A 26,779-nucleotide genomic window follows, 5' to 3' on the forward strand; every position below is an offset into this window, starting at 1 on the left:
AGAAGATCATCTCTATTCTCTCTGCTGCTAGGAGATTGGGTGTAAGCTGCTTTCCTGGCATACTAGGGCACAGTCAGGGAGCAGAGTTTATACAACATTGAGACAAGAAATTCTCAGAACAAGGATTGCAACCAAATATGGGGTAAGGGACAAAAATCAACATTAAAATTGAACAAAAACCTTATGTTTATAATTTTACAAAGGCTATTCAGATATTTCTTCTGTCCTTGTCCATAGGACATATATTTCAAAAACCTTGTTGGATGCCAAAAATTATAGATAGTATCAAACAAGATATATACTGTTTTTTATTTCATCCAAATTTTTTATTAATTTTTAATTTTTTAAATTATTATATTTTTGTACATATACATTTATATTATTACACATATATGCAATAGATTACCTATGGCAAGAAGAACTGTGACACAATCAGGAATTATATAAATGTTACATTCTTAGTGTTTTGGCTATTTATATTTGACAGCCTTGAAGAAGACATCTTTCCTATCCTGGTGCATCTAAATTTCTGAATGTAAATCAATCTCCATCACATATTGTCATTATCAACTGAGAACACCTATCTACACCTAAAAACATCTTAACCCCTAAACAGTTAAGCTTCATTGCAAAACTAAGCTACCTGGTCTTCAACTCCCTGACAGACTTGAGAAGGAGTAAACTTGATTACCTGAGTATGGCGGGAGTGCAGGTTAGAAGCTTTCCAAATGAAAAGGTGACAGAGACAGTTTTCTACCTGAGTAGTCACCCAAAACTCTTTGTAATGTTGGCGCATCATCTTCAGCCTTCTGGCCCAATATATCTGACAGACATATTTGTGAGGCAGGAACTATTGAGGACTTGCTTACCCTGTCTTGGCAGAGTTTGGCTATTGACTCTGCCTGCATCCACAAGCAGGTAACTTATATTGCTAATCCCACCATACAGGACTAGCTCTGAGACTGGATGAAATGCAAATGTCTTGGCATAGACAATGATTCTTGTTGACTAAAGAGCCCCTATGAATTACTATTAGATGCCATTCTTCATACGGCATGAATGAAAATTCACAGATGTCTTCTTTTCCTGCTCATACAAAGAGCAGAAATCCAGCCTTAGTTGTTTCATGCATCATGCACAACTTTTATACACTTTTAATTTTAGGACTGTATAATGCTTGTGAGAAATTATATGCTTTCAGAACTAAAGAACCAGACACTGACACTAGATCAGACCTGACAGGATGTATTTCCCGCAGCACACTGGACAACCTGTTTGGATAAAGCTGTTGAAAAGAAAGGAAGGGGAATATAGAAATGTACAGGGAATATAGAACAAAAAGTAGATTAGTGAATCTGCTCCTCAACTTATTGCCTAAATTGTTACTCACAAGATATTTTTAATTCACTGATACAGAATTTTGTATATAGATGCAAAATAAGTTCTAGATACAGTGGTATAGAATTCAAATATAAGATTATTCTTCACATATATTATATATATGTACATATTATGTATTTCTTCTCTAATATGAGTAATTGTACCCATATAACTCAAGTATATACTGTTTTATACGAATATATAATAAGATTAAAATCACAAATTAGCTACAATGAGAGAATAAATAATAACACAGAGAATTATTACAAAATACACTGCAAAGAGAATTAATTATGTGCATGTTCTTCCTTATCCCTCTCCTTCTCTCTGCACTCTATTTACATCCTATTCTCATGACTTAATGAGATGCTGCAATGACTTTATGTATTTCTTGATATGTTCAAGAATCCCAGAATCACTTGTTTTTGTGCTTTGTAGCCAGTGCTAAGTGAAATAAGGATTATCTGAACACCAGCACTGTGTGTCCGTGGTACTAGACAGATAACAAGACACCTGGGTAGAGTGCACAGTGTAAATCGTTTGGCCAAAGTCTTGTTTCATGGCCTAGTTGGGATGAGATGAGATTTCATCACTCATAAGTTGTTTACTTTTTGAATTTACCATTTAATATTTCTTACCTGTTATTGACTGTAAATATCTGAAACCGTATAAAGAAAACTGCTTGATTGGGGGTGAATATTATATTTGAAGGACAAAACAGTGTAGGTATCCATTAAGTAAGTGCTTTTAGAACAGCTCTCATGTTACAGACACAGTTCTTACCCAGGCAAATCATAGTCAAGTGGAATTATTAGCATGTTTCGTGTGCATCACAGCTTTACCTTTTCGAAAGGAAATGTCACAGTACAAGAAATTTCTTATTCCATTGTTTTCTTACCACAATAGAGGTATAGTGAATTACATTTTAATAGTTTATTTATGTTCTGGCTATGAGAAAACTAACTTGTACATACATTTTCAAATATAACTTCAAAAATAACATATACGAAGAAAAAGATCTTTAATAACTTTGTTTTGTTTCAATAGACGTGTGTGTGTGTGAAGTAGACAGGAGAAATAAGTGCTACAAGATAAAATTCTGTCTTCTGTAGTGTAATTTATAACTTCACTCATTATGTGAGCAATGAACAAAGTGTAGTAAGCTGTTATGTATTCTTTATGAATTTAGACTGTTCTTTCAACTAAGAAATATTTGTGAGCCCTATGGCATTATCACAGGCCCAAGATACCTTTTCTAGCATATTTTTTATAATCTCTAGGACCCCATTTCTTGAGATATACTCCAGTTTTGACCTTTCTAGATTGTGTATTTCTCTTTATTTCTTACATGCCTTCATGGTGGTACAGCTTCATCCTGACTCATTAATATGTTGGCGAATTCCTAATCATCCTTCAAGAACTCTGATGGTGGCAATCACCCTTTGTTTTTATTTCATAAATTCTCTGTTTTTACTTTGATTATTTAAAACTACATCTCTCTTTTTACTATGAAAGTTTTGATGATACACTTGTCATTCTTTTATTATTTCATGCCACAAAGTATGTGTGTCAGGGTTCATACATATTGCTCTCAGATTTAGATTGCTCCTGTATTTGTAAAGAAAATTGTAGGGGCAGATTGCTCATGGATACTTTTATGTTGCAGTAGTGACCCAGTGAGCAGCTGTGAACCATATGATATAGCTAGCTCACAGACCAAATTCCTCTCAGCCTTTGCAGAAAAAGTCTGGTATAAAGTATTGTGTGAATTTGTTGTTTCATAATTGATCTCTGAATTTCAATACAGGTATTCTTTAGTTAATGATCCTAAATATGATCCTGAATTGTAATCGTCCTATTGCTTCCTTATCACAGTAGCCAAAACCAGTTGCATTGATGTCTGCCCTCATTTGGGTATTTAACTGGTTTTTGGTTTTGTGTATCTGGGTCTGGTGGTCAAATGCAATGAAGCAGATCACATACTTACTCTACTTACATCATATTATAATAGCTCTAAGTTCTCTTTACCTCATAAGCAATTGTTTTAGAGGAAAAAGTTTTGTACACCATTTTATTTAAATGCATCAGAAATATTTTATTGGTTATTGTTACAACCACCAAAAATATGCTTTAGAAAAAAATACTGTGTTGACAGAAAATATTTCCATGATGAAAATCTTGGTTGTGATCACTTGGGTTATAGAAAACATTTTGTTTACTTTTGATATATAACCCAAAGTTTTCCGAAATCTTCTAGCTTAGATTACAGTTAGAAGAACATTTCCTCTTTGAAAGAGAGGAAAAAATGTCTTGCGTAATATTTTACCTGCCAAGAAGTGGTTGAAGTTTATAACCTGAAACTTTACTTTTCAAGTGCAACCTCAAAGGCATGTTTAAGAGACAGTTCTGAGTTCCTGAACATGATAAATTGCCTGGGCTGGGAGAGATTTTAATGAGACAAGGATTTTACAATGGGAGGAAAAACTTGCAATTTGTCTTCAGAATTTCAAGTGCAGGTAATCCTTACCTAAATATGACTGCAACACACTTGATAACTTGGAGAATATATGATCAGCAAAAGGTATATAGGCAAGAATCATGTCACAGTTTAATGTTTGTCTATATTTTGTTTATATTTACTCACTTTTAGAAGTCACAATTTCTTATTGAGCTAAGGAAAAAGTAAAATAAAGAGAAAATTCATTTCATTCTTTGTTGGAGTGATTAAATGATGCCATGTAAGTCATAAGTTTTCCAGCAGACTTTTATGAAAATTGGGAATGTAGGAATATTATTAGATTAAATAGCTAGGGCTTAGTTTAATAATCTAACAGAAGCAATGCACTTGAACATATTTTTTAGATATCATACCATTAACAATTAAATAGCCAAATTATGGCTTTTCACACTTGTGCTAGCTGATCTCAAAGTTCTAAAAAAGTATGAGACCTTTGAAAATCATCTCCTGTCACCAAAAGTACCATTAAGTGTGGCCTTTATGGATCACGATTTAATAGACATTGGAAATGGAACCTCACAAATCAAACTGAGATGATAGAGAGCCCTTCGAAAATGAAGAACCATCACCAATTTATTCTCCTGAAATTACTTGCCAGTCTTCCAAAGCTGACACCTTCCAAACTGAATTGTATTTCCAGAAAAAGAACACCTCCTTCATTACCAAGCCTTTGAGTTAGTGGGGTTCTGTCTTCTCATTTTTTCTTACATATTTTATATTACTCAATGGTTAGAGCACCTTGAAAAATTCCTTTGTTGGGTTCTTACTCATTCTGTTTTAGAATGGCTAAGTTTGCTGGCCAAGCAGGTTTTTGTACAGTTCTCCACTGGCATTATAAGCTAATTGGATGTTTTAAATTTTAAATGAGAAATTATTAGCATTGCAATCAGGCAAAATTGTGAGGAGATCATACCCATACAAGTAGCTAATGTGTCATGCTTCTGGGAAGGGTGTGAACAATTAAGATTTAAACCTTGACACTAAAGAGGTTTAGATTGCAATGCAGTGCATAAGAAATCTCAAAGCATTATAAAAAAAAAAAAAGATAGGTTTCTGGAAAGACTATTCATGAAATGAGAGACTTTTCACATATTTTGGCCAGAGGTCAAACAACAGTGTTCCGAGACAGTAAATTTACCATGTTTGGTGAGGTGTGGGAAATGAGTTATAAATCTCTATTGCATTCAATTGAGTAATTTCGGTAGAAAACACATGAATTTCACAGAGGTGAAAGCTAAATTACCTTTGCACTAAATCACTGTAGACAGCTTATTGAAAAGGAAGTTGAGTCTCTCTCTCTCTCTCTCTCTCTCTCTCTCTCTCTCTCTCTCTCTCTCTCTCTCTCATCTCACCCCCACCCCGCTGTGTGTGTGTGTGTGTGTGTGTGTGTCTCTGTGTGTGTGTGTGTCTGTGTATCTGTATCTGTCTGTCTATCTGTCTGTCTGTATGGTCTCTGTGTGTTTCATTTTTCATCTAAACATTTGTAGGGATGTAGAGATACCTAGGCAATTATGAAGAATTATTGCTCTTGCAGAGGACCTAAGTTTGAGTCCCAGCACCCTTATGGAGGCACACACTGTCTGTAACTTCATTTCCAGGGTTTCTGATTTCTTTCTTGCCTCCCCAGGCATCACATGTACAGATATAGACAAAACACTCATATGCATAAGAATAAAATAAACAAATCTTACTTTGAATATTCAGGTAGCCTTTTGTATTTTTTATAGAATTATATCATGAAACTTTTAAGTTAATCAATTAATAAGTTTGTAGCAGTGCACTTGTTATATAATATTATGTTAGCCTATGTTGTATGTGTTTGTGCAATGCAAGTATCTTTTTGAACATAAAATTTAAACAAACATGAAAAAAGATAATAAATAAGAGTATGGCACTCAGGGAGGCAGAGACTGGTAGATTGCTGTGAGGTCAAGGTCAGCCTGGTCTACAAAGTGAACCTAGGACATCCAAAAACCAAATAGCTGGGTAAATAAAGAGGTAAGTAAGCAAGATAAAAGAACAAATGGGAATGTTCTCTGGATTGTTCTATGAGAATATTCTCCTTGAGATAACAGAGAAACTGAAGGACTTAGAGATATGAACAAAGCTTTTTCCATATGAGACTTCGAAGAGTGGTAGGCATTCTTTTTATCTGAAAGAAAATAAGATTGGGTGAGGAAGATGGGAAGCATATAGGAAAAAAAAAAACAGCTTTTGTAGCATGGAATGGGGGCTGCTCTTGACCACTTGCTGGGGTATAGTAAGTGATGATCTTCCATTTCTGAGAGACAGTGTCAAGAAATTACTGTGAATTCATGTTTTCTAACCAGACCCCCCCCACCCCCAGTTTTAAAGCAACAGTACTTTTCTTTTTATGTCTTTATTAAAATGCGCTGCTTATGATTAGCAACCATAAAATAAAAATAGTCTCAATGTTGTGTTGAATCCCAAGTGAATTAACGCATCTGAAGCAAAATGAGACTACGAGACAGCTGGAACTTAATAACGTTAGGATAACTGTTTTACAGAGAAAAATAATTCAGCTGCCAGTGGCATGGCTGGGGAAGTAAAATAAACAACCGTCTTTCACAGACTTATCACTGGAGTTTGGATCCCTGAAATCTGTAGATTCTTTTGAATTGATCTTGGTACCTACCTCTCTATAAGATCCAATACAAACCAAACACCAGGAAAATGGAGATGACAAAAATTTATTGTAATTCAGCTGCTACTAGTTAGTTGATTAGGGCCAGAGAACAGATGAGGGAGCTGAAGTGCAACCCTTACCCCACCCCACCGCCTGCAGGCGGAATGTTAGGAAATGTTTAACTTTGAAAACCACACACGTCTGTGTCAAGTTACAATTACATTTTTCCATCAGTCAGGATTTATGAACATTTGTTTGTCATTCACTTATCCCATTCTCAATGGTTGGTTTATTCAATTGTGGCTGGGCAACTTGCCTACCATTCATGTCTCTCCCCTTGCCAACCAGGATGTCAGTTATCCATTCTCTCTCTCTCTCTCTCTCTCTCTCTCTCTCTCTCTCTCTCTCTCTCTCTCTCTCTCTCTCTTCTCTTTCTCCCCCCCCCCTCTCTCTCTGCCAAGCAGTATGTCAGTTACACAGAGAGGTACTGGGAACTTAAACTTTATTTGACCCCTACTAAAAATGGAAATTTTATTTAAAATGGCTTCAGTTCTGTTCCTTTTTACAAAGATACCCAAAACAGGCTGAAAATCATTATAGAAAGAATTACAGATGACACATGTCTGTTGTAAAGTGGGGGTGGGGGTGGGGGCGAGGATGTTTAAAGAAAGTACTGCACTGCAGTATGATGCGGAGTCCTGTCCTTGGTTCTGAATTCAATAAGCATTTATTTCATACTGTATAGCTTCTGAGGCATTGCTTTTTTAACCAAGGACAGTAGTATTTCAAGGAGTATTATGAGTATTAAGAACATGTGCAGGAGGTGGTGGTGCATAGCTTTAATTCTAGAACTTGGGAAGCAGAGTCAGGCAGGACTCTGAGTTTGAAATAAGCCTGCTCTACAGAGTGAGTTCCAGGAAGGCCAGGGCTACAGCAAAAAGTTGTCTGGAAACCAAAGCAAAACAAAACAGAAAATGCTTATGTAATTGCTTTGTAAACTCTCCCTTGCCTTATATGCATGAAGTTTGATATGATCACAAGAATGTTCTTCTCCATCCTAGTATTTCAGTATGTATGACAGGAGTGGGCAACTTAAACACCACTTATTAAGAGTTCTGGAGGTTGGGAGTAAAAGGCAAGTTGAAAAACGAATGAATTTTAGATGGCAACAAAGTTAAGGGTTTCCCCCATACTATGAAGAAGGATCATTGGAGAAAATGACATTCAGCCTTGATGCTATTTTCCCTAGAGCATTAATCTCAGCATGAGGGGACCCATACCTTATGGCTCTCCAAAGGCCTTAGCCCTAAATAACGTCACAGTGATGAATATATGCTATTCAGCATACGTGGTAGAAAAATAAGCAATTGTTGCACAGCAAAAGTTGACATGATTCTTAAGTCACCTAAAGGTGTTCATTTAGGGCAAATATCTGCTTGATTTAGAAACATTAAGGTAGTATTTCAGTTATCTTTCCCTGTAGATCACCTTAAATTAAAAAAAAAAACACAATTAAGCACTTTCAGAAAAGAAACTTATTTTTTTTTTTTCAATAGGAGTCTCCCTGGGAAAACAAGCCATTTTTAAGCGTAGGTCTTATACAAAAGTGCTAACATCCAATACAAAACATCAGTGGCCTTTTTGGGGTTCTTTGTTTCATAATGATATTTCCAAGCATTCTTTTATTTATTTATTTATTTACTTTACAGGTGTTTTTCACTTATATTTTGGATTCTGATTTTATGTTTTGATGGGATTCCAGTGTGTGTGTGTGAACATTAGTTTTCATGCTCTGTGTGTGTGTGTGTGTGTGTGTGTGTGTGTGTGTGTGTGTGTGTGTGTTTTGGGGGTGCTTTTCTTGTTTGTTTCATCCTATTCATATGTATTTGTTTTATCTCCTTTTACTTTTTCATATTGTTATTTCTTAGATGCCTGTGGGCAATTCCATCCTTAGTTAGGTGAGTATATCCTACGTTAGAAGCTAGCCAAGCATTAACCTGAAAGGCAGACAGAAAGGAGTCTTTTTCTGTGGTCCTAGCTTCCAGGTTCCTGCCTTGAGTTCCTATCCTGACTTTCCCAATAATAGGCTGTGACTGGGAGGGAGGGAGGAATGGGATAACAATTTAGATGTAATATGAATAAATTAATAAAATATACACAAAAACACAGAAAAAAAGGCAAAAAAAAAAAAAGAAGAAAAACTCTTTCATTCTCAAATTGCTCTTGGTCAGAGTGTTTTAGTGTGTGTGTGTGTGTGTGTGTGTGTGTGTGTGTCTGTATGAATGTGTCTGTATACATTAAAAACTCCAGAGAGTCAGAATTTGTTTTCAAAGTCACTTGGCTATCTGGAAGTTGTGACTCACTGTGACTACTCAACATAACAAGAGTCTATTATATCAGTGAGTCATTAGCTTATTAGAAGATCAAAATTAACAATCTAAGTAGAGATTCTTCTGAAGGGCTTTTGTTTTTGTGCTGCTGTAAAGTAAGTCAAAACCACCTGAAACCATTTACATATGTATATAAACATACACACAATTATGCATGAAGGGACATATGCAGACACAGATTTGCATATGTATAGTTATAGGAGCCATACACTTTATGAAGTCCATAGTCCATAGTAATAAGACACCCAGTGCAACATTTACATGTTAATAAAACTATGCAATCAGTTATGAGAGTTACTCTGTCAAGTAATGATAGAGACATTGACTTTTATTTCTGACCTTACATTATTTAATTGAATTTTCTGGACCCACTTCCTGTTTACAAAGTGAGTTGCAATGTATGAGCAGTTGCTGGGAAGATTTGCCTTACCACAACGAATCCTGTCTCCATGGCTTAAGTCCCTGGAAGATTTTGACTCTCCAAGTACTTCCTTGTGGGATTCCAGCATACTTTTGGTATGTGAAGTTGAGCCCTAGGCTAACAGCCTGGCTATGAGTTCCTTAGTATTAACTGCCAGCCTTCAGGGAAAATGAAGGATTGGTTGGTGCTCAGCAGTGGCTCTGATACTGAATGATCCACTGTGAACACAGAGAAGAACAACTCCACCAGTGGTTGCCACTTTAGAGAATATTTTTTCCCACAAAGGTTATTATAGCTAATTTTAAAAATATATATGTCATAGATGAGAAAATATTCAGAAAACATGATATTATTGACTTAAGTTGCACAATTTGAGCAGATCTTACACCTTAAGTCTTTACCACCTTCCAAGCTGGAAATCAGTCATTTAAAATAGCTGTGCTCACATGTAAACTGGAGTATATTGTGACACATGCAGTTCTTTGTACACTAGATTCTCCCTGTGTCTTCTCTGTCTCCCTCCCTTTCTCCTTCCCTCCCTCCTTTCCTCTCATTTTCCACTTCTCTCTTTCTCCCTCCCTTCTTTTCTCTTTCCCCATCTCTCTCCTCCCTTCTTCCTTCTCTTTGCCTTTTTCTGATGTTCTAAATTATTTTTTGGAAGACTATAGATCTTTATCTTGTATGGTACTTTTCCAGAGCGTGTCTTAACGTCTGATTTACATTCCTGGCTAAATAAATTCTGACCCTGAAGCTTCTCTTTTCTGATACTTTCCAAAGTATCTGAACCATTTAAAAAATGCCTTAAAAATGTAATAGTTATATTATTATCTTACAAATAAAAAGTATCTACAGTAAGAATATTAAAAAAAATAGTTGTGCTTTTAAAGCTAGCTTTTAACGTAGAACATCATTTGCGAAGGGAGCATCAATCCTTTTCAAATCTTCATGCTTCTTCCCAACTTGGTTTCTTTCTTCCACAAAGAAGTGATGAGAAACAGAAAGACTCAAATGGTATATACTCCCTTATATCTGCATACTAGCCCAGCCCAAGGGGCACGTCCCATGAAAGTCTTCACTTACCAGGAAACTGGGACAGAGGGGAGGGCATCCTATTGGGACTCTAGGTGAGAGAAGCATGGGAGAATAGCAAAGCAGAAGGATCCAGAGGGTCCTAGAAACCTGCAAGTAGAACATTATGATAGGCAGATTTGGGCCCAGGGGTCCTGCTCAAACTAAGGCACCAGCCAAGGACAATACAGGCTGTAAACTTCAAACCCCTACACAGATATAGCCAATGGACAGGACATTCTCCACAGTTGAGTGGAGAGTGGGGTCTGACTTTCACACGAACTCTGGTGCCTCATATTTGACCACGTCCCCTGAATGGGGAGACCCGATGGCACTCAGAGGAAGGATAGCAGGTTACCAAGAAGAGACTTGATACCCTATGAGCATATACAGGGCGAGGAAGTTCCCCACTGGCACAGTCATGCGGGGGTAAGGGGAAAATGGGAGGGAGGGAAGAATGGGAGGATACAAGGGATGGGATAACCATTGACATGTAACAAGAATAAATTAATAATAATAAAAAAAGAACAATGACATGGATGGGATTTCTCAAGGTTTTGTTTCAGAGAGGTGGGGGAGGGGGAATTGGGGAATATTGTAATTGGTATTATTATAACTAACATATTTTATATACTATAAAAGACTATGTAAAGTTTATAATTAAAAATGTCATCCTTGGAGAGGAGTGCTCCACTAAAGCTTAAAGAACATCTTTCTGGGATTTACTTAATGTATTGGTCTGTGAAGCCACTTTATAAGCGCTTTCTTTAAGGCTTCTGGGTGGGCACTTTATATAACACTATTCTCTAACAAGATATTTCTGAACTGCTTATGATTAAATCTCTTTGTTCAGAGAGCTAAAAAGAAAAAAGAATCTTATAGGAAACTTTACTTCAAAGACCCTGGGTGACTTCCGGGTTCTCAGGCATTGTTTAAAGTTGATTGTGTGAGAGAGGTGAGTAGAACTATTTTAAATGGGTTTTCTGGATTTAACCTGTTTCGCCAAATATAAGGTGGCTTTGAAAACAGCTAAGCCTTCAAAAAAAATGAAGCTTTTGAAAAGATTCGAGATTTCACAAATTTATGTGCTTGATGAAATTCCCAAAAGGTACAGGCAATGAGATTAACAAAGACTCTTCCAGTAGGGTGCTGTGACGCCTCTATACCTTTATAATAGGATTGTCCTCATAAGACCCACAGAGCATTGGTCTTGATTGTTATGAGTTTTGTATTTATAGACAATGTCTGTACATCACATATACTTAAAGTGCTTTTGCTCTTTTTAAAAATACATTTTATTAACTATTGGGACACTAAGCAATCAGCACACACTATTTTACAAGTTACAGTTTCCCAGACCATGGTGGATACTGACAAAATTAACATTAGATAATTGTGGCTCTATTTTATTTGGCAACATTTGATGGTAGCAAGTTCTAAGCACCATGTGTCATAAGAAGTGGATGATGGGAGAGTGATATTTAGTTGCAGAGGCACAAATACGAATAATGAAACTGAAGAATCTATAATAAGTTACTGCAGGTGGTGACTCCAGAGGAAGGCAGTTCAGTGGAAAAACAGCCCCAATTAATGACAGATAAAAAAATGTAGAGAAAAAAATTTCTTTGGCACATCTAGCATCCTAAGTCACTACGACTATAAAAATCTTGAGTCTTTTAACATGCATTATGAATTTTAATTTTGTCAAATACCCTTAGAGTACTTTAAACTAACTTTTTTTTTCAGAATAAAGAATTTACATGCTCTGTAAGGTGTTCTTCCATACTTCGAAGGTTAATTCATTTGGGGCCAGGTTCTTATCCAGCGGCAGCATTCAGTTCCATGGAGTGTGAGGCAGTTTGGACTTATCTTTGCCTCACAGAAGAATGCTGGAGGAGTGATCACATTTATGTCTTAGATAAAATAGAGCTATAATGTGTTTTCCATGGTTAGGAGTTGAAGCTGTGAAAAGTGTACAAGGTTACAGTATCTAAGAAACAGTGGTTACCACCCATACAGAATGCCCTTAGGTAAAAACTGTTGGTGCCACTCATCTTTTGGAATGGAAGAAACAGGTAAAAAGAGGCTGATAAACTATGAATCTGTGGTCATGGGAGCCAGGGAACCTTCATGTGTGCATGAGGAACCTGGGTTTCTGAAGAGCTATCTTCATTACTGCCAGGATTCAGATACAAGGAAAGCACCATGCAAATCACCTGTTAATCTAAAGCTAGCATCATACATATGCAGACTCCTTAAGCTTGGCTTTGACAAAGAGATACAACAGTGTTGAATCCTTATCTGTCAGAGAGCTTAGTAAAGGGAGAGATTTGAGCTGTAGTTTTTCAAACCTCTGAACATTTAACTTATTTTTTCTTTGTTTTTTATTTTGGTTGGTTCGGTTTGGTTTGGTTTGGTTATTAGCTTTTCAAGACAGGGTTTCTATGTGGAGCCTTGGCTGTCCTGGAATTGGTTTGCAGATCAGGCTGTCCTGGAACTCACAGAGATCCACATGCCTCTGTCTCTCTGAGTGTTGGGACTATAGGCCACTGCTCCTGGCTTTTAATTAAAATTTTATTTTTACATATACATTTATGTTATTACACATATATACAATAAACTAACTATAGCAAGAAGAACCATGACACAATCAGAAATTATATAAATGTTACATTTTTAGTGTTTTGGCTATTTGTATTTGAAAGCCTTGAAGAAAACATATTTTCTATTATGGTGTGTCTAAAATTCTGAATGTAAATCAATCTCCATCACATCTTGTCATTATCAACTTAAGACATCTATCTAGACCTAAAAACACCTTAACCCCTAAACAACTAAGCTTCATTGTAAAACTAAGCTACCTGGTCTTCAACTCATCAGAGACTTGAGAAGGAATAAACTTAATTAGCTGAGTATACCAGGAGTGCAGGTTAGTAGCTTTCCAATGAGAAGAGGACAGAGATAGTTTGCTAGGCAAAACTCTCTATAACGCTGGAGCATCATCTTCAGCCTTCTGGCCCAGTATATCTGATAGACGTATTTGTGAGGCAGAACTGTTGAGGACTTGCTTATCTTGTCTTGGCAGAGTTTGGCCATCGACTCGGCCTGCATCCAAGCTTGCCAATTTTTAGGCAGAATTTTGTCAGTAGTAGGAATGAGGATATTTTGCTCAGTGGCTTGTTTGCCACATTTGAAGCTATCTCTGTAAGGAGGTTCTTTGATGCCCATCATTGTCTTTGAGGTAGGCTGGGTGTTGCTAGGAGTTAACCTTTCTCATTGTCAGTGAATCTTTAAAATAATAAAAACATTTTAAAATGCCATATTCTTCACATCTCTGAGGTTTTTGAAGACCTTATCTAACTATCCTACCTTATCTTTCTATAGAATCATATCTATCTGTCACACCTAAGATGTGTATTCTTGTGATAAAAGTAGACTAGTAATTGACTTGACCATTATTTGATCAACTTAACAACTAACTTGTATAACTTATTTATCCTAAACAGCCTGCCATAGCACTTTCAAAGTATTGGAAGTTAAGCTTGCATTATAATTGAATTCTATACCACTGTATCTAGAATTAAACTTATTTTGCATCTGTATACAAAATTCTATACCAGTGAATTAAAAATAACCTTGGGAATGACAATTGAGGCATTAAGCTGAGGAGTAGATTCACTAATCTACCTTTTCTTCTAATTTTCCCTATATATATTTTATATTCCCACTTTTTTCTTTTCAACCCTATCTCCAAACCTAAGAATATAAGGTAAAAGAAAAGAGACATCACTGAGTCTAACCTTGTTTTCTCTCTAGATAAAACAAATAATAGCTTGTAACCAATCTCCATTGATAATAACCCTCTATAGCCTGAAAAGGCAATCAAAATCTTACCCGACCCCCTCTATAGGGAATGGGGCATCATTCTTTTAAGGTTTCTCTGGCTGATTTGGGAGAAATAATACCATTGTAGGGGCACAAATAAAATTGTGGAAATTGTTTAACAAGCTAGGATTAGCATTTGTGGTCCAGTTTCTAAATGTTGAGAAATTCCAGGCTTAATTAGAGTCCTGTGTGGAACAGTCTGAAAGGCTGGGCCAATTAGGATTAGAAGCTTTGTATGAAAGCTGGGACCTGTCATGTTCTGATGAGGAGCAGCAATTGAAGCACTTGGTGCTGGAACATGAAGGACGTCCGTGTCCAGCATGCTGAGAGAAATGCATGTTGTCATGTCTGATCCAATGCCAGTGTCTGGTTCTTTCTTTATGAAAGCATATAATTTGTCACAAGCATTTTATAGTCCTAAAATTATAGGTATATAAGGTGTGCATGATGAACATAACAATTAAGGCTTGTTTTCTGCTCTTTGTATGAACAGGGAAAAAAGACATCTCTAAATCTTCATTCATGCCATATGAAGAATGGCATCTAATAGTAATTCATAGGGGTTCTGTAACCAACAAGAAAAATTGTCTATGCATAGACATTCATGTCTCAACCAGTCTTAGGGCTATTCCCATATAGTAAGATTAGCAATATAAGTTACCTGCTTGTTCTGCCGTTTAAATTCTTCACATCCCATTTGTATTCCCCTCCCTCATTCTCTCCAGATCCCTATTCCCTCTGTCATCAACTCTCCCTTCCTCCCTTAATCCTCAAAAAGGGGAGTGCACGTCTCCTAACATCTGACTTCAGACCATCAAGTCTCATCTGTACTACCTGTAATATCTTCCTCTGTAGCCTGGCAAGGTCGTCCTGCTGGGAGAAGTGATCTAAGTTCGATGGCCAGAGTGCATGTTCTAAGCAGTCCCTATGCTCCACATGTGTGATCCACAAGGAGACTATGCTACTACATCAGAGCAGAGGGTCTAGGTCCACATCATACATGGTCCTTAGTTGATGTTTCAGTCTCTGTGTTGTAGTATAGTTATCCTGTATTTTGTGGCTAATATTTGCTTATAAGTGAAGTATATACCATACATGTCTTTCTGGGTCTGGATTACCTAACTTAGGATGAACTTTTCTAGTTCCATCCATTTGCCTGCAAAATTCAAGATTTCCTTGTTTTTTATAGTTGAATAGTATTCCATTGTGTAAACATACCACAGTTTATTTATCCATTCTTTGATTGAAGGATATAAAGATTGTTTCCAGATTCTGGCTATTATGAATACAGCCACTATGAGTAGAGTTGAGCAAATGTCCTTGTTTTATGGTGGAGAATCTTTCAGGAGTGATATGACTTGTCCTGAGGTAGAGTTGGTCTCAATTTCCTGAGAAAGCACCAGATTGATTTATAAAGTGGTTGTACAAGTTTGTACTCACACCAGCAATGGAGGACTGTTTCCCTTTCTCCAAATCCTCACCAGTACGTGCTGTCACCTCAGTTTTTCTATCTTAGCCATTCGGATAGGTATAAGATGGAATCCTAGAGTTGTTTTGAGTTTCATTTCTCTGATAAATGTTTCTCAGCTGTCGTATATTCCTCTGTTGAGAAGTCTGTTTAGTTCTATACCCCATTTTTAATTGGATTATTTGGTTTGGTATTTTTTAATTTCTTGAGTTTTTTAAAAATATATTTTGGATATTAGCCTTTTGTCAGATGTAGGGTTGGTGAAGGTCTTTTACCAGTCTATAGGCTGTCGTTTTGTTCTATTGATAGTCTCCTTTGCCTTACAGAAGCTTTTCAGTTTCGTACGGTCCCATTTATTAACTTTTGACCTTCAAGCCTGAGCTTTTGGTGTTATGTTCAGGGAGTTGTCTCCTGTGCCAGTGAGCTCAAGGCTCCCCCCCCCCAACTTTTACTTCTAACAGATTTAGTGTGTCTGACTTATATTGAGGTCTTTAATTCATTTGGACTTCAGTTTTGTGCAGGATGATAGATAAGGATTTATTTTCATTTTTCTATATGTAGCCATCCTGTTAGACCAGCACCATTTGTTGAAGATGCTATCTTTTTTTCCATTGTATGGATTTGGTTTCTTTGTCAAAAATTAAGTGTCCATATGCATGTGGGTTTATTTCTGGGTCTTCACTTTGGTTCTATTGATCAACCAGCCTACATCTATGCAAGTACCCTATTTTCTTTATTACTGTTGCTCTGTAATACAGCTTGGGATCCAGGATGGAGATTCTTTCACATCTTTTATTATACAGGATTATTTTTGTTATTCTGGGTTTTTTTGTTTCCATATGAAGGTGAGAATTGATCTTTCAAGGTTGGTAAAGAATTATGTAAGTCTTTTCATGGTAATTGTATTGAATGTATAGATTGCTTGGTGAGATGACCATTTTTGTTATGCTGATTCTCCCTATCCACGAGCATGGGAGATCTTTCCCTCTTCTGAAATCTTTTTCAAATTCTTTCTAAATAGGCTTGAAGTTTTTTTTTTTCATAAAAATCTTTCACTTTCTTGGTTAGAGTTACACTGAGATACATTATATTATTTGTGGCTATTGTGAAGGGTCTAGTTTCCCTAAATTCTTTCTTAGTCTGTTTGTCACTTGTATACAGGAGGGCTACTGATTTTTTTAGTTGATTTTGTATCCAGCTACTTTGCTGAAGGTATTTATCAGCTGTAGGGGTTCCTTGATAGAATTTTTGGAGTAACTTACGTATGCTATCATATCATCTACAAATAGTGATAGTTTGACTTCTTTTTTTCTGATTTGTATCCCCTTGATCTCCTTTAGTTGTCTTATTGCTTTAGCTAGGACTTTGAGTACTATATTGAAGATACACGAGGAGGGTGGACAGCCTTGTCTTGTCCCTGATTTCAATGGGATTGATTTAAATTTCTCTCCATTTAGTTAGATGTTGGCTATAGGCTTGTTGTCTATTGCCTTTACTATGTTTAGGTATGTGCCTTGTATCCCTGCTTTCTCCCGAACTTTTAACATGAATGGGTGTTGGTCTTTGTCAAATGCTTTTTCAATATCTAAGGAGATGATCATGTTTGTTCATATTATGAATTACATTGATGGATTTCCATATATTGAACTACCCTGCATGCCTTGGATGAGGCCTACTTGGTCAGGTTGAATGATAGTTTTGGTCTGTTCTTGAATTTGGTTTGTGAGTATTTTATTGAGTATTTTTGCATCAGTGTTCATAAGAGTAATTGGTCTCAAATTCTCTTTCTTTGTTGAGTCTTTCTGTGGTTTAGATATCAAGTTGACTGTAGCCTCATACAATAAGTTTGGTAATATCTCTTCTGTTTCTATTTTATGGAAAAGTTTGAAAAGAATTGGAATTAGCTCTTCTTCTCTGAAGGTCTGGTGGAATTCTGTGCTCAGTCCATCTGGCCCTTAACTTTTTTTTGTTGCTGTTTTTGGGACACTTTTGATGACTGCCTTTATTTCCTTAGGTGTGATAGGACTATTTAATTCATTTACCTGGTCATGATTCAATTTTGGTAGATGGTAGCTATCAAGAGAATTGTCTATTTCATTTAGGTTTTCAAATTATGTGGCATATAGGCTTTTGAAGTATAACGAGATGATTCTTTGGATTTCCTCAGTGTCTGTCATTATGTATCCTTTTTTATTTCTGATTTTGTTGATTTGAATATTCTCACTCTGCCTTTTAGTTGATTTGGTTCAAGGTTTGCCTATCTTGTTGATTTTCTCAAAGAACCAGCTCCTGGTTTCACTGAATCTTTGAATTGTTTTCTTTGTTTCTAATTTATTGATTTCAGCCCTGATTTTGATGATTTCTAGCTGTCTACACCTCTATGGTGTCTCTGCTTATTTTCTTCCTAGAACTTTCAGGTGTGTTGTTAAGTTGCTAGTATGGGATCTCTCAAGTTTTTTTGTTTTTGATTATTATTATTATTATTATTATTATTATTATTATTTGTATAAAGGCACTTAGTGCTATGATCTTTCCACTTAGGTTTCATTGTATCCCATATGTTTGGGTATGTTGCGCCTTCAGCTTTATTGAATTCTAGTAAGTTTTAAATTTCTCTTTTTATTTCGTCCCTTACCCAGATGTCACAGAGTGTCAGTTTCCATGTAGGATTTCGGTTGTTTCTTTTGTTGTTGAGTTCCATCTTTAATCCATGGTGGTCTGATAAGATGCAAGGGATTTTTTAGATTTTCTTGTGTCTGCTGAGGTTTGGTTTTTCACCAAATATGTGGTCAATTTTGAAGAAGTTTTTGTGATGGGCTGAAAAGAAGGTATATTCTTTTCTGTTTTGGTGAAATGTCCTGTAGATATCAGTTAGGCCCATTTGTTTCATGATGTCTATTAGTTTCATTTTTCTACATTTAGTTTCTGTCTTGATGATCTGTCTATTGGAGAGAGAGGGGTGTTGAAATCTCCCACTATTAATGTGTGGAATTCAATGTGTTTTAAGCTTTAGTCATGTTTCTTTTACAAATGCTCCTGACTTTGGGGGATAGATGTTCAGAATTGAGACTTCATCTTGGCGTATTTTTCCTTTGATGAGGTTGTAGGGACTTTCCCCATCTCTTTAGTTTTGCTTGAAAGTCTATTTTACCCAGCTTTCTTATTGTGTCTGTTTGCTTCGAATACAGTTTTTCAGCCCTTTACTCTGAGTTAATGCCTGTCTTTATTGCTGAGGTGTGCTTCTTGTATGCAGCAGGATGATGGATCCTGTTTTTGCATCCATTCTGTCAGACTGTGTCTTTTTACTGGGGAGTTGAGGCCATTGATGTTAAGATATATCAATGACCAGTGGTTGTTAGTTCCTTTTGTTTTGATGTTGGTGGTGTTAGAGTGTGTATGTTTCTGTGTTTTGGATTTTTGGATCTTGAGTTATTTATCTTCTATGTTTTTCTGGGTGTAGTTAGCCTTCTTGACTTGGAGTTTTGATTTTAGTAACTTCTGTAGGGCTGGATTTGTGGTGAGGTATTGATTAAACTTGGTTTTGTCATAGAATATCTTGTTGTCTCCATATATGGTGACTGAAAGTTTTGCTGGGTATAGTAGTCTGCTTTGGAGTATGTGGTCTTTTAATGTTTGCATGACTTCTGTCCAGGCCCTTTTAGCTTTCCTAGTTTCTATTGAGAAGTCAGGTGTAATTCTGATGGGTTTGCCTTTATATGTGACTTGACCTTTTTTTCTTAAAGCTTTTAATAGTCTTTGTTCCGTACATTTAAAGTTTTGATTATTACATAGTGGGAGGGTTTTCTTTTCTGGTTGAATCTATTTGGAGTTCTGTAGGCTTCTTGTATGTTTATGGGTATTTCTATTTTTAGGTTGGGGAAGTTTTTGTCTATGATTTTGTTGAAAATGTTTTCTGGGCCTTGGAGCTTAGAGTCTTCTCCTTTTATTCTTTATTCTTAGATTTGGTCTTTTTATAGTGTCCTAGATTTCTTGGTTGGTTTGTGTCAGAAACTTTTTAGTTTTAATGTTTTCTTTGGTTGATGTATCAATAACTTTGATGGTGTCTTCCACACTTGAGATTCTCTCTTCAATCTCTTGTGTTTGGTTGGCATGGTTTATGTCTGTCATTCCTGTTCTCTTCCCTATGGTTTGCAGCTCTAAGAATGCCTCTGCTTATGTTTCCTTTGTTGTTTCTAATTCCCTCTTCTAATTCCCTCTTTAGGTCTAGAAATAGTCTTATTCATTTATTTCTCCCATTTGATTGAATTTTCCTATAATTCTTTATAGGATTTATTTAATTCCTCCATCTGTTTTGATGTACTGTCTTGCAATTCTTTATAGGATTTATTCAATTTCTTCAGTTGTTTGAGTGTATTTTCCTGTGTTTCTTTGAGTGATTTATTTTCCTTTTTCGAAGCTTATATCATTTGATCACCTCAGATTTAAAATTATCTCCTTGTACTTCATGGGTTTTCATATCTCCAGGGCTTGCTGCCTTAGGATCACTGGTTTCCTGTGTTGTTCTATGGCTCTCAGTTTTGTTGCTTGTCTTCTAGCACTGTCCTCTAGGCATCTGGTTGTCTCTGGTGTTAGCAAGCCTAGAGGTTCCTCCAATGAGTTTGCTGCCTGTTTCCCACATTGGCCAGACATGTTGAGAACAAATAAAGAGAATTTCAAGCCAAAGGTTGTTTAGTAGGGCTCCCCAGAATCCTCCTGAGGATGTTGGACAGTGGGTATTAGTGCCTGTACCCAGCTCAGCATTTCTGGGTTCCCTGTCTGTATCCCAGTTGAGTCAGACAGGAGAGGAGTGGGCTGATAGATTCCCAAGTCCAAAGTGGCTCAGGTGCCCTACAGTCCTTTTAGAGATGGCAGGGCTCTGTCTATGTGCTGTGTTCTAGATGAGCTATGTCAGTAAGCAGCTGTGGACTGTGAGAAATTCAAGCTTGAAGCTGCTCACGTGACTCACAGATCTTTTTGAAATGGCAGCAAATGTGAGTCTTGGTCTGCCCCAGACTCGGCTCTGTCTGTCTACTCTATATCTCAGATGGGTCAGGCTGGTAAGCAGATGGGTGACTGAGGGGGACCAAAGCCTGAAGCTGCTCGTGTGTTCTATAGGCCTTCTTGATATGACAGGGCTCTGCTTATCTTTTCTATGCCCTGGTTGAGCTAGGCCAGTAATCCACTGGCTGGGTGGAGAGAAATTAGAACTCAAAGCTGCTCATGAAACAGCAGCTAATGTGAGGTGTTGCCTACATAGGTCTCTGCTCTCTGACCTAGGTGGATCACTCTAATAGTCTGTAGCTGGGCAAGATGAGAGTAGAGCCAGAAGCTGCTAGCAGGATAGCAGCTAAGGAGGATTGAGGTCTCTGCTCAGCCTGTTTGCTTTGTGTCTTATCTGTGTCTGAGCAGTGTGCTTAAGGCAGGTGGGCAGAGACAGACAAGGGCCCAAAGTTGCTCATAGAATGGCAGCTAATTGTGTCTGACACCTGGATTCAGATCTGCTGGCCACAAGGTATGCTCCTTGTTACATATGGGCCTGCCTGTTAAGCAGCTGGGGGGCGGTGCGAAATCGGAACTCCAAGCTGCTCAGAAGTTCCACAGGCCCTCTTGAGATGGCAGGGATATGCTTATCTGCTTTGTGACCGAGCTGAGTTAGGCTGACAAGCCGTTGGGGTTGGGGGTGGGGGCTGAGAGGGATCAGAGCTCAAAGGTGCTTGGGTGCCCTGGCACTCTTTCTTGGGAGGCAGCTAATGTGGATTGTGTCTGGGGCTGGGACTCACCTCTGCCTATCCAACTCTTGTCCTGGATCCAGCCAGCAGTAGATAGTAAGTGAGAACCTAGAGCTGCATGGATATCCCACAGACCTTCCCAAAATGGCAGCTAATGTGGGCTCTCCCCCGGGAATTTTCTGTGGGTTACATGGGTGACCAGAGGTCAGACCCAACCCCTGCCACACACAACATGGATCCCTCTCACCTGGAAATCATCAGCACTGGTGTTATGTAGGTCTCACTTTGTCTGTAGGTCACTGTGCAGTCCTGGGTTTCCTCCTAATCAGATGCAGTGTGTGATTGGTCCCACCATCTTGCCATCTTGGATTAGCCTCTGAGAACCTACATATACATTTATATTATTACACATATATACAATAAGCTACCTATAGCAAGAAAAGCCAAAAAATAGCAAGCAATTATATAAATGTTACATTCATAGTGTTCTGACTCTTTGTATTTGGCAAGCTTGAAGAAAACATCTTTCCTGTCTTGGTGCATCTAAAATTCTGAATATAAATCCTTATCTATCCTTTTATAGTTTTAAAAAAAAGTCTTCCTCCAGACTAAGTAAAACAAAATAAATCAGAATCCCATTAATGTTTGATTGCTTCTCACTAACACTTTACACTTCTCATGTTAACTTTGGCCCAGCTAGGACAAACACAGGACCTGCTCATATTCTCTATGGAAACCCCACTAGTCACAGGTCTCTTGACTTACTTAGGAAAAGAAGGATCTGGAACCAGAGCCTGTGTCACTATGTGCCCAGTCAGATTTGGTAGCAACAAAGTACTTCCACATTATGTTACTCCAATACTTTCGGAGACAGACTTTTGTTATTGTCAGTACAGAAATGTTCCCTGAAAGGCATTAGAATAGCAGATGGTTTCACTAGGAAGTTTAACATTGATTCTTTGTCTTCACACTTATTTAATTGAAAGGTAAATTGATCATCCCCAAATCTAGAGTAATTGTACCTTCCCTCCATTCTACGCGTGCCCTGAAATCAGTCTTCTGTAGTCCACACTGGCATGTAAAACTTTTCTTAGTGTTATTATAAGGTATGTTATGTTATATGGGAGTCAGCTGAACTTTGTGTCAAAGTTCAAATCTCCACCTATCCTATTTTTTCCACCTATCCTACTAAAGGCACAAAATAAATAGTTCTAAGCCATCGTGAATGATTCCAATCTCTGTTGTTTCTCTCTCTCTCTCTCTCTCTCTCTCTCTCTCTCTCTCTCTCTCTCTCTCTCTCTGTGTGTGTGTGTGTGTGTGTGTGTGTGTTGTATTTTGGTCTCTTCCTACCTCTGCTGTCTCCATTTTTATCTCCCCTCTCTCTGCTCCCTTTCCCAACAATGCTCAAGTTCCATTCTTCTGACAGGTGAACCACCCACACCTTTTTTCTTTATCATTAAACAACATTTAATTGACTAATTTTACAGTGATTTGACAAGCTATTACAGAAAAAAAAAGTTGTATCCTCACTGAAGTAAATTGCTTTTGCAAGTAAAATTTCACTGAGCAAGGTGTTAAATGCATTATGCACACCACATTCTAAGTGTAAAATTCGTTTCTTCTCTTTTCTTATGACACCATCTTGCAAAGTGTTTTTTTTTTTTTAAGGACTCCAACATCCCCAAGGACATTCTTATTTTAGCCAGTTCCACTTCTTTATGCAATTGACCTTCCAATAACACCTATTATAGAGCATTTCCACAAAATGAATTTCATTAAGAAAATATATGCTTAAAGATATACTTGTGTTTATATTGGGTCATTCACTACAGATTTCTAAAAACAGCGGAATTATGTTTTTTATTTTCGGTCTCAGACTACTTCTCACACATCATGTTTTAAACAATATTGTGTTATTTCCATATTTAAATTATTTTTCTTTCACTGAATATTTATACAGGAAGATTTTTAAAAGATACTCATATTTCTTCTTTTTTTTGGTGTGATTTTATAAGATTTTCATCTGAAGAAATAGATAATGGTATCCTGGGTTCTTTTAAATGATCATGATTAAAACATACAACTTGTTACATTGCTTATGAGCTGGTGGAGTTTCTTTCACGGAACCAATAGTGTACAAAGAGTAAGAATGTTTTTCTTGTTGTCCTTACTCTGAATAGAAATGAATGAAACTAAAGGATTAAGAGGAAATATCAAAGGCTAAAGTTAGGATCCCCATTATGTCCCTGAATTGAGCTGCTGGGACAGAGACTGCCATAAAATATGCTATGCATTAACCGAAGTTTGAACCATTTAGCCTCACTATGATGTGTTTGTATTTATTAGTTAAAGAGAAGCTGATCAAATGAATCACCTTCACCCTAGGCACCTTATCTATAACTGTATTAAAAAAAATTGGTGCCCAGTGGGGGTGGTCTTATTACTGTGAGTGAGCATGGAGTGGAAGTGGATAGTCCATCATTTACTGTTGAAAGTTCTTTGGCAAGAAAATCAAGTTGAAGGAGAGGCTGGAGACGTGGCTCAGACGTTCGAAGCCCTTGCTTCTCTTTTGGAGAAGAGGGTTCAGTTCTCAGTACCTAGTTGGAGTTGCACACCACCTCCTGCAGCTCCATCTCCTGGGTATCACACTCTGGCCTCCAAGAGAACGATAAAAAAATATGTGGCAAACACAGACAAATGTGCATACATAAAAATAAAATAAATACTTTTAAAAATCAGGTTTAAAAGAGAACTTTTGTGTGTTTGCCTTTTTTTTTTTTTTTTTTTTTTTTTTTTTTTTTTTTTTTGAGACAGGGGTTCTCTGTGTCACCTTAGCTGTCCTCTACTCACTTTATAGGCCAGGCTGTCCTTGAACTCAGAGACCCCCCCCTTGCCTCTGCCTCCCCAAATACTGGGATTACAGGCTTGTGTTTAATGCAGGATTATGTCTGGTTTAAAATAAGGCTTTTCAGTGCATATCTACATAATATTTTAAATAATTTTCATGGACAGATATTAATTGTGAATATTAATAATCAAGATGTTAAATGTTTGGAATAGTTACATGCCTTTCCTTGTAAGTAGAGACTATCGTTTTGTTTTTTCCTTGAAGGAGTCTGCTTATTTCATAACGCTGCTTTCAATTTCAACCTCTTGAGTTTCTGATATCAGCAAACATCTACGGCAATCGAGAGGACGTTTAAAAAAAAGTCCTTTATCTCCTTCTAATTCACTAGCCCTAAACCCAACACCTTGAAAACATCTTTTTCACAGTGAGGGATTAATTCTAGCAATCAAAACCCACCAGTGGATGTGTCAAACACAATCAAGCCTGGCATTTGCGTTACTTCAGCATCAATACGGTACATCTGTTGTCCTAGAAATCTTAAACCGTCATTGTGATTATCAATACTGGTGTTTTTGCTTTATTTAAGAAATTGATTACTTTAATATCACAGAATGGAAAAATAAACTTCTTGTGGTTCAATAGAGCACTAGTCTCCCCTGGGCGTCCCCTCCCCTACCACCCGATAAATGTTCTTGATAAATGCTACTTTTGACTGCTTGTCTGGCTGACAGATTCTACATACAACATTTGAGCAGCTGCTGCTGAGGTGCCATTCCCTCTTAAATGTCCCGTTCCTTTTCCTCTGCACAAAAACAGCCTGCGCTCCCCAATTATGGATCATAACATACAATTATTTTAATAGGAATTAATAGAGAACACAAGCCAGTGGGTGACACAAAGCTCTCTGGATCAAACCCATCCTTTGAAAGAAGCCAGAATTCTTGATGGAAATGGTTACCCAAGCCAGGGGAAGTGAACATAGAATATTGCCTCCAATAATTCATAACAAGTAAAGAAGACACAATTTGAAGGAAAAGTTACACGTTTAAATTGAATCATTGACTCTTACCTGTGGTATGATGTGATCTCATACTCTTTTATGTTCTAACTTCTGTAAATAAACATAAGCGTGTGTTTGGGATAGGAACAAACGTGGTGCGGGTGACTCCATGAACATACACTTGTTTTAACTTTAATTATTAACCTATTCTTTCTATTTTGCATCTGTCTTTTCTCCATTTTCATGGGATCGAAGATTGCAAAATACAAGTGATCCTAATCAAAAGATTAAGATTTTTTTTTTAATTCATTGATTAAGTAAGTGAAGCAGTGAACAATTTGGACAAACTACAACATAACAAGACATGCATAATTCTTTGTCTCTTTTAACAGTGGGTAGCCATTTTGAAGTGCAAAGTTTTAAAAAAAAAATGACGTATAAAATAATGATTTCAAGACAGTGAAGATGCTGTAAAAAGGAGAAGACTCTGAGTCACATGAATAGCCATGGCTCATTGCTGATTGTTCTTCTAGGGCTAAGCTCGTTTTATGAACAGACTTATATTGAGTTTGGAACTTGACTCGTGCATTCAGGATATGTCACATGGATGTATACTATATGCACAGTACTTTTTATTTGGCGCATATCATTTCATTTGATTTTCATATGTTCAAGAAATGAGTATTAAGATTGTACCAACTAAATTATGTAGAGGCCACAGTTTGGAGAAAGGATAACTTATACCGAACCAGAAAATCCTAAGGACAGAATTCAAATCAAGTAGACAGCTGAGCTCTTTGTGCATCTTTACTCTTGTCACTGTTTTACCTGAGAAGCCAACAAAAATAAAATGTATATGTGGACAGTAAGGGAAACATCATTAAGAGTGTGGGAATAGCAATTCACATGACATCCACTGATTTAGGAAACAGTTAACAAAACCAATTACACTAAGAGGACCTGATAGAAATTAAAATTATGAAATGCTGATATCGAAAGGTTGGTGGTACACCATCCTATAAGCATTTCCCGTGCTGTGTCTCAGAAATGTTTTACCTCTGCAGTGTGCTGGCATATACAGCCCAAACAAGGGGCAAAAAGGATGTCTGGGGCCAAGGGAAGGTGTTTGCCTTTCATCCTAAAGGAAAGCATTAAGGTTTTGAAGCATTGGAATATTACAATAAAATTAGTCAGTATTAATCAATGCCACAATAGTTTATAATATATCATTTTAGTGACTATTGTTATTGATGGGTAATGTATGGGTTTGATCCAGAGAGCTTTGTATCACCCACTGGCTTGTGTTCTCTATTAATTCCTTTCTCTCTCTCTCTCTCTCTCTCTCTCTCTCTCTCTCTCTCTCGTGTGTGTGTGTGTGTGTGTGTGTGTGTGTGTGTGTGTGTGTGTGTGTTGGTGAGAGAAGGC

The sequence above is a fragment of the Acomys minous genome (genome assembly GCF_964271855.1).
Source record: "Acomys minous genome assembly, chromosome: 16".
In the NCBI taxonomy this organism is placed as follows: Eukaryota; Metazoa; Chordata; class Mammalia; order Rodentia; family Muridae; genus Acomys; species Acomys minous.